The 16,818-nt window shown below is 40.1% G+C and overlaps 1 long non-coding RNA gene across 1 annotated transcript; it reads left to right on the plus strand.

Moving 5' to 3' along the window:
- The first annotated feature begins 2,003 nt into the window (after positions 1–2,003).
- On the plus strand, positions 2,004–3,828 carry LOC111273254 (uncharacterized). Its single transcript, XR_002687912.2, has 3 exons — positions 2,004–2,193; positions 2,421–2,564; positions 3,402–3,828. It is a non-coding gene; the product is annotated as an uncharacterized LOC111273254 (long non-coding RNA).
- The last annotated feature ends 12,990 nt before the right edge of the window (positions 3,829–16,818 follow it).

Here is a 16,818-nt window from a genome sequence, read left to right on the forward strand (position 1 = left end):
GTAAAATTAGCGCACATTACGGCCAATATTTAATTCGTGCTATTTAAAAAAATATTCGCTAACGCTTATTAACGGTCAACGGCATATAGCGTTCTGCGGGCTATCCACAAAAATACCTTACACAGTCAAATCATCCCCTAAAGTGTCTCTTACAGCCCAGCCTTGAGCGACTCAAATAAATGTGTTCTCAGATTATTGTAGGAGCCCTGGACAAAAATCGAATATTCTGCCGTGCACCTATACAATTTCTGGCTTATCTAACCTAACCGATTACTAACCTAAACTAATTTGTTGTTAATGAAACCCATGCAATAGTTTATAATAATAAGTAATAGCAAAATAGTTCAAATCAAATCAAAGGACAGGAGAGTATAAGTAATACCGTTTCTACCTTATTATATATATTTGCAGAATTTTCAGTTTTGAAAATTTATTAGCGGTGTTTTTTGAGGGGAATTAGCATTACTTTTACATTGCAGAAAAAATTACAAAGTGTTATCTTATTAATCTATGATATCTGCTTTAAATAATCTAATAGCGGTGAAAACATGATTAACACTAATAGTTGGTGTTTTCCTCGGGCTTTTTACGGAAAGTCGTAGCTTACGTTGTGCAAGTGAATCTATTGTAAAGACTTGAAATTTAAAAGATTAATTAGCGCTTACAACTGACTTGCTTCTGTAAGTTGAACGAAATCAAGTTAATTCAGGCATCTAGTGCAACAAATGCGTTTCGATTTCCAATGCTTTTAGACACAAGTTATTGAAAGGTTTAACTAATCAACTTAACTATTTATGATATTGTCATCGACTTTAGCGGACGATATTTCGAAAGTTTGGTCACCAATAGGATTCTTGCAACGCTAAAATTGAACGCTTCTTCCTTTAGAGCCTGTAACATTAAAATGGTGTTTTATGTCTCAGATTGTGTCTTCTCGAAAATAGAAAGATTAGAAAAGGTAGATGACATATTTTGATTTTTCATCCACGACATAGTTCACGTGATACACACCGTTTTCTGGAGCACATTAAAGCGGATTATGGTATATTTTCGTACCTCTCGGTATACCCGTATTTCATAGTAGTATACCATATATGGTTTAACCTTGTTAGCGGTGCAGCCCTGCTTTTTTGTTTTTGCAGACTAAGGATGAAAGCTTAAAGTACTGCTTTGCAAGTGAAGGATTGCATGGTAGACACGAAGATACTCCTCTACATAAATTGGTCTCTGTGTCTCATTCAACCAGTCGGATGGCCTTTTGCCCAATAAAAGTGAAATGTGTATGCCCTAGCAGCCAAGTAATGTCCTAGGAATTTTCTTTCCGGTTCCCTTCCGCGCAAAAGAATCAGCCAAGCCCTTCAGTTGCGTCATGTAAACCGTCGAAACTTCTTTAGGTGGTCATAAGGAGCTTATTCCAGATAAGAGCACGCAGACGTGTTTATTAATATTAAACTTTTGAGCCGAATGGAAAGTCAACCCTCCTGCCAACAGCCATCGAAACACGAGCTCTCGTCGAGGCCACGTAGATACAATTACGAGCTTTTAAGTTTAATTTTATGTAAAACTCCTGAGTACAAATCTTGTCGCATGTGTATTACGTACTAAAACTAGGCACACTTATTGACGCGGCCACGCTCATCTGACGTTAAGGTATCTCTGACCTGTAGTGCCTGTTGCAGAAAGACGATAGATAGTCGCTAAATAAATTACGTACGCTTACTTCGTTCGGCGACATGCGAGGCATAATTATGCCGTCGAGCGCGCATAATTTCCGATATGGCAAATAATTCAGACGTTGTTTTCAATACACATATTAAATCAATTATGGTCAATTTGTAAAGTTGCCTTTTGGTACACATGTAGGTAATTGCGTGTTCCCTTGAAGTGATACAGCCGTCTGCATAAACCTGCAGTGCTTCACTTGTAATGTATTCAGTATAGCAGAGCACTAAACCGAATCTGATGTCATTAAAGCCAATCAAAAGTGGAAATTGATTGACCAAATTTTTTACCAGAGGCTATCTATTGTTTGAAGGAAACGATACGCCGAACAAGCATACAGGTATTAATATGACACAACATCCCACGTGTGAAAGTGGTTCTAAAACGGTGCCTGCTACTGTTGTTGCCGATAACACAACACAGTCAAATGCGCGGTCCGAGGCAAATGACGTCATTGATCACCTTCTGTAGGTAAGCCATCTTCCTGAACCAGAAAACCGTTTACCCCTTTTGGGTCGCTTTGGGCTCTTCGGCTAACCGGCTACATTCCCTTAATTCTCATTTATGGCTACTGCACGTGTACATTACGTCGTACACTCGACGATGATTGGGGGCCGGTACGTGTCGTTGATCGATATTGAAAAAGGAAGACACTGCTACCAGGCTTAAGAAGGTGATATTGGTTGTTCTATTTTAAGAAAACACCAACGGTTCTACCTCACCCGCATCCACTTAGGCGTTCACGAGGCAGTCAGGGCACACTTCGGTTCAATCACTGCCAGTAACCATCCACTGAGTAGGCAGCCAAGATGAGATGCACGAAAAGGCAAACAACTATACAGGTCCAGTTGCTTTTTGTTAGTTGTATGGGGATAATCTCATCCTTAATAAGGCAGTCGAGTAACGTTGAAGAAGACTGAAACGAGCCAGTCTTGATTTTTGCTAGAAGTATTTTTATCTCTGGCCTGTAACTGGTGTGCCTTCCACCGTTCAGGTTTCTCTTCGCAGCAGATATATATGTTATATGAGACAGAGATACTCTCTACGTAGTTCATTATTTATGTGAAACGTTTTTTATTTGCTTCTCGTTGTATTTAAACATATTTCGCAATACACATGTAGTGACATAGGTGACTGAAAAGTTACCCGTATATTCAATCATATACGACCTCAGCTCTCTCAGTTTAACCCTCGCATAAGAGTAAGCAAAGAAACTTCGGATCTGGAAGCTGTAAGGCAATATAAGTTAAGGGTCAGTTATATGCGAATATAAAGATGGGCGCAGATTTGTTGTTTTGCTGGGGTGGGATTTATGCTTTGATCATATCGAACACTTTCCCAAGCAGTTCACTTTTGAATTATAGCATTCGGTCAGCATAACAAGCATCCATTTATCATGCTATTTCAGAAAAAATGTACCAGAAATCAAATTTTGTTAGACAATTCGAATTTCAGCCTGAACTTGAGATACAAGTCACCTTCTTGTCCTGAATTAACCATTAGGGAATCCACGTTGCGTCCTATATATATGTATATACCTACGTATAAATCTGCACGTCAAATTGAAACAACTCAGTTTTTGATAACCGCCAGAACCTTTATGTTTTAATGTTTGGCATTGGTACCCCAGAGGCTAACAATTTCTTTCAACTTTATCTTCATTTTTGTCACACTTGTAGCTACGTCTCATTTGTCGTCAAAGGCACTACAATAGCCCGCTTAGGTGGCCATAATCTTTGCGTGGGGAAGCGCCGTCCATTACGAAGAAAAACGACCTGATATATCTACTACCCACTGTTGCGGAGGAAAGATCTCCTATGTAGATCAAATGCCTTGCAAACTGGGTCGATCGCCTGTTTTTCTTTTCTATTTCCCCTGCCTTTATCGGTTACTTAGCCATAGAAACGCGAGATGCGTGAGTATTTTTGTTGCAGTCCCTTCGTGTCGATATACGTGATCTTTTGCTACTACGCGGTCTTGGTATCTCTACCGACTCGCAGCACTGACTGAGTGCCCCATGCCCGCTGCACCCAACATGTGTACTCTTACCTTCAATAAAATTTTCAACTAGCCATGTCTAGGGATAAAATCGAGTTGACTTTCAAACATCTTAGTGCTTTTTGAGTAAAGTTAGGTGGTTAGTCTGTACAGACGAGAAGGTACAGAAGAACGTACATTTCTTCATTGAACCGCCTTTCTATATCTATATCCTGCCTGAACGGGCAGGTATTTCATTGTAGCTCTATTTATCTATGCTCACATAGATTGCTCACAAGAGTACAACGCAAAACAGTATTTCCTTGGAAAAATAAAATATAAGCATTTTTTTCGATCAATCAAACCAAAAAAATGCAATAAGCATCTAAGAAATTATAAAAAAAAAGTAGTTTTACAATACATACGTAAGTGCGATTAGAGCAGGCGGTCAACATTGTTTATGTTTATCATAGCGGTTTTTCTTGTACCGGAAAAAAGTAGGTTTTGAGAAAGGGAAATAGTCGGCTCCAAACCCAACGCTAATTTTTGAACAACGCTAGACACTACGTTATCTAAGTGACACTCATGCAGACTAGCCACGTCATGCGAGGGCAGGCAATTAGATTGATTTACTTTAAACCGAGTAGATTTTCTTGATCAATGAGGTTCGCAAGCTGTTACCTCAGCTAACGCTGTTGAAACGGTACCTGAGATCTAACCTGATCTGAGCCATCACTTCTGTGTTTGCATAGTTATTAGCTTCAAAGACACTTTCTTAACACGAAAAATGTAGGTCTAATAATTTCGCTATAAAGGGTCACGTTTTAAGCAGCGGCCGTATGTCAGCTATTGCGTATCTTTTCCAACCAAATTCAGGCTAAACTATATTCACTAGGCATAGTAATCTAAATGTAGTAAAATTACTAAAAATCTGACGAAAGTTACGTGATCGTCTTTGTCTGGCGCAGCCGCATCCTATATGTAAATAAGATGTAAAAACATCGCTATATTATATACGGAATTAAATATGCGTGTTGGTAAAGATTCGTGCACCTATGCATTGCGCACGTGATTATTCTCTTCGTCTTTCACCACAGCGGACAGGCACGTCAGCCTGGATTTTTCCGGTTTCATTCGTTTTGCGCTGATTTCCTATGCATGACCATTATTAAAACAAGGCGTCACGTCAAGTTGTCCGACGATTTCCGTCACTCGTAGTTGCGTGTACTATGACTGTTTGTCGAACGTGCTCAATATCGGCATGGCAGCACATTGGAAATCTGACGTCAGACTAACTGATGCGGCTTTAACAAACCCCTTGGCTTGGTGTTATACATATAACAATGGTTGGCTTAATGATATGGATTTGGCGTAATTCGAAACACTGTGTTTATCTCCAGCCGGTCGTGGTCTACTAATCGCAGTGTTATATCGTACTATGTTTAGATTGTGGAACACCGTACGTGCCTTCCTGTATGTGTCTCAACTTACGTAATTATAGATCTGCTAATTACTGTTACCGAATTACGAATTCAATAAAGTTGACCCTATAGTTTCCCTGGCAAAGCCCACTGATGTGAAAATACCCATCCGTAAGTAGTCGTTACTTCTTGATTAGGCCACTTTATAATTACTGGTCATAAACAGATCATACGCATATCTGCGCCTAACGACAACCTTTACTGGGTCATCTGACAAATTTAAAATCACGTTTTCACCCAAAATCAATTTTTTGCTCGCCGTATGTTGTATAATAGTTCGCGGCAAATTGCTAATGCCAACCACAGAGTATGGTCTATAAAAAAGTTCCGGACGTTACGGGTCCGAGCCAGAATCTCCTGCACTAACCTCGAGCTGATCGGATATAAAGTTCTTTTTACCAAAAGTGACGTATGTAGGTAAACAAAGAAGAACAATAGCGTCAGCTAAACTTTTGATTTTTTATTATCTATTTTAATTTTGATTTTAATAAACACACTAGATGACAACAGTGGTAAATATCGAATACGTTATATAGAGTATTATATGTGCAAAATCATCGACAGAGTCGATAGAGGCATACAGTAGCAAGGCTGTGAGCAAGTATGTATAGCAAGAAATACTTCAAAAAAGCCCGGCAAATGTCTCCGTCTACACCCAATATAGCCTATATATAGATTTTCACCTCACACTGACGATCTTTGTCTGGCGGTATTTTGATAGATTATGGTGGTGCACAGCGCAAAAGCTGATGTCGACTTTTCAACGAATCGGGAGTATATTCTTCAGAAATAAGTTAAACGTAAAATAGTACTTTTCTTATTTTTTATATCAAGATCAGTTTAAGACACTTTCGTTATCTATAGCACAGTCAAGTACGAGTCATTACATTATCCGATTTAGTGAAGGACATTCACTTCAGCTGAATTGATTGATTCCTACGAGCATTGTTAATTTGAGTACTGCATCCGTAAGGCGTTTCTTCTCCCATGAGAGTGTAGATATTTATAACGGGACACCTAGGGTGAAGGTAGGTCTTTTCCTTTAAATCGTATACCTATTCTCGAGCAGTGCATGCCAGCCTTTGCTGCACTATTTGCCAGAATACCATCGTTGAAGTCCTTATTTATTAGTTGCTTATCACTTCGTCGAAGTGCAGCAGCATGGCTCGTTGTAGGAAATTGAATAGGAAAGAAACACGCCAAAAACTTAACGTGTGAAGCTAAAAAACTTATATCTAGTCTAACTACGTGCGGAAGGAGACGGGGCGGAGAAAGCTATTTTCAAATAATAAATTGAATTTGAGCCGCTTAACAATTGCTGCGTTCGCGGCACTGCCTGTACCGCGTGCCGAAATAAACCGAACCTATCGTGGGCTCATAAGAGGTCTAAAAGTTTTACGGTAATCGAACTTTTATGATGCACATAACTCTTGAATCCAACTTTTTCATGACCTATAGAGGGTCCTTGCCGCAAACATTCCCTGAAGCCGATTTCCGTAAAATAACGCTTGCCACCCAAGCTGCTCGTTGCCATTTAACGTCGACTCTAATACAAACTAAATGAAAGGACGGTAATGATTAAGACATACCACTAGATGTATTGCTCATGAAAAACATCTAACAAACGTTGTGTTTTCCGAGTAAACTAGGTAAGTGGGAAGTTCTGCGCCAGATATAACCGTAGAGTTAAGTATGCTACGTAAGATCGTTTATAGATTTTTCAAATAAAATAGTAGAAAGAAGCAGCAAGGGAGCAAGATGTGTGCATGGACGTAGAATCGTGTCCAGAACCAGCCTCGTGAGATTACGCATCCAGTAACTAGCATACTCGACTAAATAATCAAGCTATACCATAGATGGTAAGCGACACTTGCCTTTATCTATTCGAAGCCTGTCGAAATTCTACACACCAAAATAATTGAGTTGTTTTAGATGTGACACGCTGTTAATATCGAAATAGACGACGACGACGACGACGACGACGACAGTTTATAGGTCAGTGGAGCGTAGAAGGTTTCACATCGTTTCATCTCTTCAGTCATTCGTACACAACAAGAGCACAGCATTTGTAGTTGTCACACGTTTTACGTACGGTAAGCGCGATATTCTGTAGATGCGTAACTTTATATACTCACGTACATTTGTAACCATGCGGTACGAAAAAAGGCTTCTCATTTTCATCGCTAAAAGGTGTTCATTTTTTTGTTTCGTCCAGGGCATGACGTCTTTCAGCGTTTCACAGTACCTATGTGTAATTCAGAAGCAAGAAATTGCTCCAAGTCATCCGAGCACACACTGAACATGTATTTATTCGGAATGGGATGATATTAAATTTTCAATAAAAATCCACTGTTCTTTATCTTTCAATTGCTATCTACTGTCGCTATTCGAGTAGAAATTCAGAATGCATTACAGCTGCGAAGACGAAAAGTAGTTTCCATGAACGCCTCTTTTCTTTTTCCTTTCTAATAGCTGTTGTCATTCTGTAAAAGTGACTACCTTGCATAATACGACCACCGTCTCTGGTTGAAAGAACCAGGAGTCGTTGCTTCGAATCCTGACACACCAAAACACAATCTGTGTGAATAAAATGTCTTCTGTTATGTGACGGCCAGAAACGCCACTAGCCATCAGACCAGCCAGAAAAAATTAGGCGACCTATATATATATACTTGCGAGTTCAACAAGAGAACAAGTCTCCTTATCTACTGAAAATCGACAAATAGATTCTATGTAGTGACCAGTTTTGAGTTGCTCACATAGTAGACGAACTTTTCGATCTTATTTGCACCTAACCTAGCCTCAGGCTTCACTAAAGCAATAGTACGTAACCTATTCGATTTTATACGGGCCCTACGTTATATATTTCGGTGTCTGACATGTTTATGTTCGTAGCCATGATTTAGCTATCTGGACATCAATGAAAGGGCCTTTTATACGCGAAAACTGATCTCCTCACGGCGCTATAGGGCGTGCCAGATTATGGTCTGCCTCCGGATCTTCCTATAGGTTTACCATTGTATCGTTAGCTAGCGCAAAGACAATCCAACCCTACTTCGCTGCACGCGCGGAGAGGCTTATATCAGATAGATACAGTAGCGATATATTCGACTGTCTATGGCTGTATAGGTCAGTTCCGCGGGCCGTACATGTGTATACAGCTGCGAAAATGCATCCGATGTTTCTAACTCCTGTTCCACTCCATACGAACCGGCAATATGGCATGTATACCTCCAATAAAGATGTTTTTATTAGTTAATATGTAATATTGTTGCGTACATTTTGAAGCATGATGCGGGCGAACAAATAAAAATAAATAATGCCAAAAAGCATATATATACATATAGTAACTACTAGATTATTTTCTCATATATTGTGTCATCGACACTGATGATCCACAGAGACGTCTGTGGATCATCAGTGTCGATGACAATTGTCCTTGATCTGACATGCTTCATCTACATATGTTTTCAGTTCATAGAACGCAGCTTGAATTTATTTGGTAGCAGTCGTGGGTCAAATGTTACGACGTTAACATTCGTTCTTCAAGGCAGAACGTCTGGCATCTTGAACGTACTACGAAGGCGACAGCGAAGTGCTTCCTTCATCTAGTAGCTTTGAGATGAAAATTAATTAAAAAAATCCACTGACCAGGTGGATAAATGTTTAACCATCACGTTTATGGGGAACAACGAGGAGGTGGGAGAAGCGTCTTTGTTTAAGCTGACACAGATATCAAACCGTATTACTCATCTATTTGTGCCTTTGCGCAGGCAGCTCAGTCTCGTGCAGTTTGAAATGTCCGCGCAAAAATAAAAGCTTCTTAAAACAAATCCTGCTAAAAGTGAACAAATCATAGATAAACATCTAAGTTAATGTCAGTAATCTGTTTTGTGAAGCCGTCATTGAAAAATATTAAATGAATTCAAATAATCATGAGTTGCGTAGTTGTTTTTTACGTGGAAGCCAACTTTGAATTGATCAGCTCTGATTTCTGCTGCAATTGTAAGTCAGCACCTTTCCTTAGCTACAAAATTACTTTTCTAAAAACTGTAATTCTACTATTTCCCGCTCAGCCTTCTTTCTTAATATTATTAGGATTAAAATAGCCGCAATGCCACAAACGGCGAACGTATCTACGAAGTAGATAATTATATTACTCTTCATTAGGCACAAGCTTCTTTTATTTCTTTATTTATTCTAACGTACGTTATGCGCTAAACCGCTCTGTAGCAACACTTGCTCAAAACGCTTTTAACGTATTTAATTAAAACTACTGTAGACTAATAAATGAAGCTATATAAATGTATAGTTGGAAAAAAGGGGTTCATAATTGAAAAAATATAAACAAATTGTACATGCGCTGTGTGACAGTATGTAGAAAGTTTCGAAATTATTATTGTTCAAGCAGCATAGGTAAGCTCACGTTTTCCTAACTGAAAATTCATTTGTGTTGTAGCCTGTTTTTACCTTTTCTCCCCTGATTCAAATAGGCCAAATTTCATCATGACAGCGCACGAAGGCATCATACGAATTCTGTGGTTCCGGGCCTTTCGATCCGACGTTTAAAGGACCAGGATAAACGAAGTGCACAAAGTTCTTTAAGGTGTATGAAAACTGTATCTCTTATAAAAAAAAAAAAAGTTATTTTCTTTGCAAACCTGCTAATCTAATTATTCTAGGCCACAATCAACTGCTACATATACAACGAATAATTTCAAGATATTATACCCATTTAAACTATACGGGAATCCAATACGTATAGGGTCTTGCAGCTCGTAAGGTGCGATGTATAATCAATAAAGGGGCCATTTTAAAAGGACGAATTAGTTTTTCCACGTTGCCTAAAACTTTCAGCATCAGTACCTCCATAGTTACCACTAATTGCTTGTAAATTATATTTTATCTGCCTCAAAACATCTATCTACTAAATAATCATGTGCCTTCGATTCGACGTAGTTGTCCTAAGCATGCCTTGAGGAAATCTGAGGACACTGTCATTCGAGAATACTTATACAATGACAGTACGAATGACATTGATAATGAATCTATAGAATCCTATACGCATACCTTGTTGGATGAGGGAAAAGAAAAACACAGTAGTGATTTCCCATGATTCACACCAGGGCATTCCCCGAACAAACAATATGTCGGTTGATATTATTATATTTGACAAACTTATTTTGCACGATTACATATTAGAGTCCCAGAGAAACAAAAAAACAGGCTGTGTGTATAATGCGCATACAGATAATCATGACATTGGACAGGTAATTTAAAGATAACTAATCGCAACAATTTCATTTTGACAACTTGCAATCTTGAATATTTAAATACAAGAACATCTAAAGAACCCGGAACCCTTCAGCTTTTCAACAGATGTTCGAAACCCCGCAATTGCGTCAAAAACTACCAGTAAAAATCTTACAGGTTTTATTGGTTTTTTGAACAATCCATGAACTGGCAGAGCATATCGGCAGCCTTTTGCATTTAAATGAATAAAGGTTTTGAATTTAACGTCCTGGTGCTGCCGTTAAGGGTTGCTTCGGCGGGTTGACTCCCAGCACGAAACGAAGTGTTGTTTAACGTCGACTCAAAGGGTCCGGATATCTGTGTCTACGTTTGATTTGGTTCCGCGGAGAACAGTCGTGGTTGACATAAGCTTTCAAAAATTGGTAGTTTGAGCTCTTAGGACCTTTTAGCCTGACTGCCTTAGAAAGAAAGCATCGACTTGGTGATTCAGTTGAGACACAAAATGCGAGGATCGGTAATTTGCTGATATTTTTTCGTGATTTTAGTCTTTTTCTGTGCCATGATCACTACAGCGGCAGGCAAACAGGCAGTCTGAGTTAGGTGCTAACCTTAACGCGGGCTACTGTATTACCTTCACTAGCATCGTATAGAGGTATGAAGGTAATCAAAGGTATCGTTTCTAAATAGAGTTTATTTCTTGTCCTATAGTATCGCGGCTTAAAGCATTTTATTAGACGGTCCTGGTATTTTAAATCGACCACGCGGGTTTCACGATCAAACACGTGGTGTGCCAGGTCTCGGGGAATAATTTTGGAAGCGGCTAACATTTGAAATTTTGCCGCGAACCTTGCAGTTCAAATGGCCCTTATAAGCCTTATTATCTATAGTATTACTTGGGTTGGGAAGGGATCTTCGCCTGCACTTCGCGACCTTCGGGTCGAGAATAGATGCAGTTGGGAGACTTAAACCCTCCCGGGCATGGAATATAAAGGTCTCTGTTTCACAGGGAGAAGGAGAGTCATCTGGGATATTCAGTTTTCAAGATGTGAATCAAAGTTTAGAAATAGTCAAATTAACAAAAAAAGTGCGATGTTTATTCAAACGGAAAAATAAAGATGACCCCTGCCTATATAAGGGCCTATACGGCGAGGTGAAGAAAATGGCCTCTCAATTTAGGTAGGTAAGCAGGAACTGGAAACTAGGCACCAAGATGACGTCAAAAAAACTAGCAGGGTGACGTGTATGCTCAATGGAAGGAGCATATTTGGACGATCCGGGTGAAAGCTTCACTTGATGTGATCAGAAGCTTCATGTACGCGAAATAGGGTTGAAATGAGCTAGTGCAATTCGGATGCAAAGCTCAAGAAACTGGTTTGAAGGAGCCTACAGGGTTACAAGGTGGTCTGAACTTAACATACATATTGATAACGAAAAGAAGATCAGAAAGACAACCTGCTCCGGACGGAAATAGCCATTCCGTTCACCAAGCTGAAAGGAAAGTCTGCTGGACTTATAATAATAAGGCCTACATTTCGCATCATACAGATCATATATGGAGTAGGTGACAATAGAATTACCATATCTAGGAGGGTAGTCGCTACACTGTGCCTGGGCCAAAGAGGCTCGCTGCAGGACATTGGAAACCTTCTCGGCGTAATCTTCGACTCAGTAGACCGCCTATCGAAGTGTATGTCTAAGGACCCGATATTATGTTTTATAAGTTTGAGTACAGGAACCATGAACTTCTTAGAATATTGTTGATATTGCAGCTAGCAATCATAAAGAACAATAAAAGAAAACCATTCTGTGCTGCGTCAAGTTTAATAATGCTAAGAAATGCTATTGGAAACACATGTTTTGCAGACGGCTTAGAGAAGCTTTAGCGAAACATGGATCCCCCGCAATATAAGGTTAAGGTTATGGGACTAAAATTCTATGGAACGGTGACGTTAGGGTCAATAAAAAAAAACGTATACACGGAACCATCTCAAGTTTTTGTAACGGTAATATAGGAAAAAGGGGTGTATTGGCATTAGTCGACCTGACCCTTTTAACTAGAAATTTTAAAAAGAGGACCTTCGCGGAAGCTTCGAAGGCCTTCGAAGACACTGGAGTAAACAATGAACAAATAGAAGGCATACTGGGCGCTGGTTAGCCATGGCCTGTTTAAAAACCTTGTTGCGGTAAACAGAATCCCGGCACAAGGCAAATTGTGCACAGGATGAACGGCTAACCAGGTGACCGAATAAATCACAGTGCCGTGTTGCCTGTGATGTCAGAAGGTGAGACACAAAGCTTTTGAGCGTTTCCAACAGGCTGTCACGACAAAATATGCTGTAGGTTTTTAGGACACGTTCCAGAGGACTGCAGAGGTGGACTGTTCTGCTGCAACTTTAATAGGGCGGACCATTTTGCAAGTTCTACAAACTGCCCGAGCTACAGAGAAAAGATTGCAGATGAACTTGTAGGGGAATGTAGAAACACGGTCTGGACAGATCACCTGCTAGTGAGATCCCGATGCCGATGAACGGCACAGGTGAGTTGGCTGCAGTGCCTGTTCCCTCAAGGCAGGCTGCTAAAGGCAATAACCTCGAGACAGGAATGAACGCCAAAGATAAGAAAAGGCAGTGGAAACCGCACAATAGCTCCTTTCTCCAACGCCTATGCAAGTGAGCAATGATCACAGTCTTCGGGGAAACCGTAAGAGGAACAGAACTTGTCACGATCCGTTCTAGGAATTTGCTCCGAATAAAGGAGCTCGCATAATAATGATTAACGAGCCTAAAATTGGTCTACAGAACAGTCGACAATTGGTATAGAGTCTTGATGGTACAACGTGCACACAAAACAGGACAAATTGGAGCAAACGCAGTATGGCAAAAGAGTTTTCTTGGGTAGAGATTGAAAACTTAGCTCGCATTTATTCTTGTTATTCAAGTCCTAGTTGGCCTATAGAAGGTTTCAACAGGATTTTAGGCGGCGTAGTGAGATCGACAATTGAAGTAGTATATGCCCTATAGGTTATTGCAGGGGCTTTAGCGTAGTATCAGAAGCAGAGGAGTTTGTAGGGCATATAGGTGGGATCCGCAGCTGCTATAGTGGCTTTCTGGCCACGCAAGACCAAGTAACGCTAAACACGAGCGTCATTCCGCCACGCGAGTTCAGCTTTACCGCAGGACCACGCGAATTCGTCCCGCGGTAAGGTTGATCAGACGACCCGGTTTGAGGATTGAAAAGTGCTTAAGGACGGGGAAGTACTAAGCGATCATAATTTTATAGACTTCTCTGTACGTTCCAGGCTAATATGTCCTAATAACAGAACATCGCTAATGTACCTAAGAAAAGAAGGGGTGAACCATACAACACTAAGCGTAAAATTATGGACGCCCGCAGAGTAGGGAAGAACTTAAAGAAGATAAAGAAGTCTATGAAGGTAAGTCAAAAATGAGAATCCAACTTTGGGAGGAATGAAGAAAATGCTCAGAGTCGAACAGCATGTAACAAGCTAGGAGGAAGCCTAAAGGAGTTAGCTAGTATCTATCTAGCTGCGTTTCAAAAGGCTAATAGATACCATAGGCAAAAAAGCGGCACCTAAATTAAATATCAAGTATAGCAAAAACAACTGCTGGAGAAACTTTCTGTAAGAACTACATGAAGATTTACGGGGTCGCTCTTATAAGCCCAAAAAAGAGAAAGCAGGCAAAACGAATAAGTACTAAGATCCTTGTTCTCATCTCGCTAGTTTTTTATCGAGCTGAGTTTATAGGCCCATACTTTGAGGGAAAGACCTCATCTGTTACGAGGGAAGAGGCGTTAAAGGCAAGAAAACGTATCAAAACGAGTAAAGCACCGGGTCCGTACGAGATATCGACCATAGTTACAAGGACTCTTTTTAAAGACTTTCCCGACATAGTTGCTGTAGTTATCATGTAGGTTTTTAGCCTAGACTATATTTTTACCAGAATGGAAACGGTGAGTTTGCACCTATTCCTATAGTCCTACTAAGGACACTGGCGAAAGAGAGCAAAGAAGAGCATTGGGTCTAGGGAGTAGTCTTTTATTTGAGAATCAATATGCCTTTCGGAAACAGATATCGGTACTCAGTGCAATTAATAAATTTCGATATTTCGAAAATTCGAGGGAGGGCTAAGAAGGTGAGTGGAAACTCGATTAAAGTAAGAGACCTTCTTTTCACGATCGTCTTGGGTGTTAGAAACGCTTTTGATGGCCTGCCATGGTGGACAGTGCCCACACGTTTGAATAAAGAAATGGTTCCTTACTACCTAGTCTATATAAACTCAGACTACCTATAGGACAGATCGATAGTCAATGAAGAATTTATCTTTTGAAGGATCGCAGGGACTCCTTAAGAGTCCATCCTTGGTTCACTTTGGGGTGTTAAAACCAAGCATCTTCCTTCCGGAGGAGAAATCGTTGCCTATATAGAACACCTCACTGTTACTGTTTAAGCTCGGAAGGCAGAGGAACTTTAAACAAGAGTAGATCGAACACTGACAGATGTCTCGATATAGATAAGAAAGGACGGGCTATCTTTAGTCCCTGCGAAAGCAGAGGTTATTACACTACTTATTAGCAGGGAAAAATGCCAACTTCTCACACTCATTTAGGACGGAGAGAGAAAGAAGAAATCTGATCAGAAACGATTACCTGATAAGGAGAGTGCGTCGCATTAAGCAAACCGTCATAAAGGCGACCAGTGCCTTCATGGATATGATTACAAAACATTTATGGAAAAGGGAAAAGATGCTTCTCATGGTGCACCTGCTTGGACATCACCCGAACCTACCTACAAGTTTCCAGCAAATCCTTGCATCTAGGGTTATCCAAGACTGCCGCACGGTTAACACAGACGCTATTTTGGTTTTGGCAAGCACCGGTTACTTGGATTTGTGGGTTAAAAAAATGTGTATGCTTTGGCACGATACCACGAATTATGTAGAAGGCAACGTTTTGAGAATGGGGCAAGAAGAGTGGGAGGCAATGTCTAATTTTGCTGCGGGAGCGGCAGTAAAGAGCATCACACTAAACATACCGGCTTTTTTTATATTGTATTACATTTTCATGTTATATACTATTATAGTAGTTGTTTGTTTTATGTAGGAATCACCTATTTTTAAGCATAGCATTCAAGACGCTTTTATTAGGAGCCTAATCGGAGTAAGTCTTGCTGGACTTATCTGAGGTTTTTTCAACAAACCTTTGAATCGACGTGACAACTATACAAACAGCTATTTTTCTTAATTCTTTGTGTTCCCTTTGTTGTTTATTTTCCTGATTATTAATATCTGGTAATACGTTTTGCCATCCTTGAGATTTAGATTAACGTGGTTGCATGCTCTTAGTTGTGATTACTATGGCAACGTGCTTGAAGAGTTGCACATTCGCCACTTCAGGCTGCATTAACGCACAGGCCTGGATTGCACGTCCCAGTGGAGCACTTAGTACCTCACACAGATTTTCGCGGGTCACGGAGCATTTCAACGCAATCGTTACAAAATTAGCAAAGTCCTATCGGGCATAAATGTTTTCTGGGTTGCGCGCCTGGAAGATATGGTACACTGTACGTTAGCGACACGTATATGGTTCACGAACACTAAAGAAAGACACATGACAGAAAAAATGAAACTGTCTTTAGGAAACTGTATAAAACGGCTTAATTGCTTCATCATTCAATCATCAAAGTGTCAAGGGCGGGTAAGACTCCGGCAAAGATGTTCTTGAAGAGACTTGGTAAACTACGGCTGAGCAACTCGACAGACGATGGCTTATCGGCTTCAGAGGACGCACGGGAATCGTATTCTTGCTCAGGATGGAGAACCTAATCAAAGTTATCCCGACCTAATGATCCGGTGACATTAGCCTGTAAGACTGTTAAATGAAGATCTGGGCTGATTCGAAGCGAACCTTGAAAGAGGAATTGAGAATTAATGAATACTGATCTCGACAGGAACAAATCAATTCGGCAAAGCAGAGCTTAACAGTCAGCAAAGATAGGAGAGATGCTATGGTCTGGTGGGGTCGTTGCTATGTAACCTTATTACTCAAACTCCCCCTAAAAAATGAATAATACGCAACTGTAGACATTAAGTCTGAATGTATCATTTTGAACAATTAGCTAGCTACATATATTGAACACTTACACAGCGCAATAGTCAAACTGTCTATATAAACGGATTGATTTACATTGGCTGGTTAGCATCTATTCAGGTCTTTAGTGTGACAGCCTTCTTTCTAATGTTGTATAATTCGCGGTCATCATCTATTAAAGGCCACTTTTTTCTGATTTTAGCTGAATTGAGTATCTATTGTAGATCTGAATAGAAGGTGTTTCGTCTAATGCAATATTGGTATTATGCCGAGCAAT

The sequence above is a fragment of the Varroa jacobsoni genome, unplaced genomic scaffold (assembly GCF_002532875.2).
Source record: "Varroa jacobsoni isolate VJ856 unplaced genomic scaffold, vjacob_1.0 scaffold_194, whole genome shotgun sequence".
Taxonomy (NCBI): Eukaryota; Metazoa; Arthropoda; class Arachnida; order Mesostigmata; family Varroidae; genus Varroa; species Varroa jacobsoni.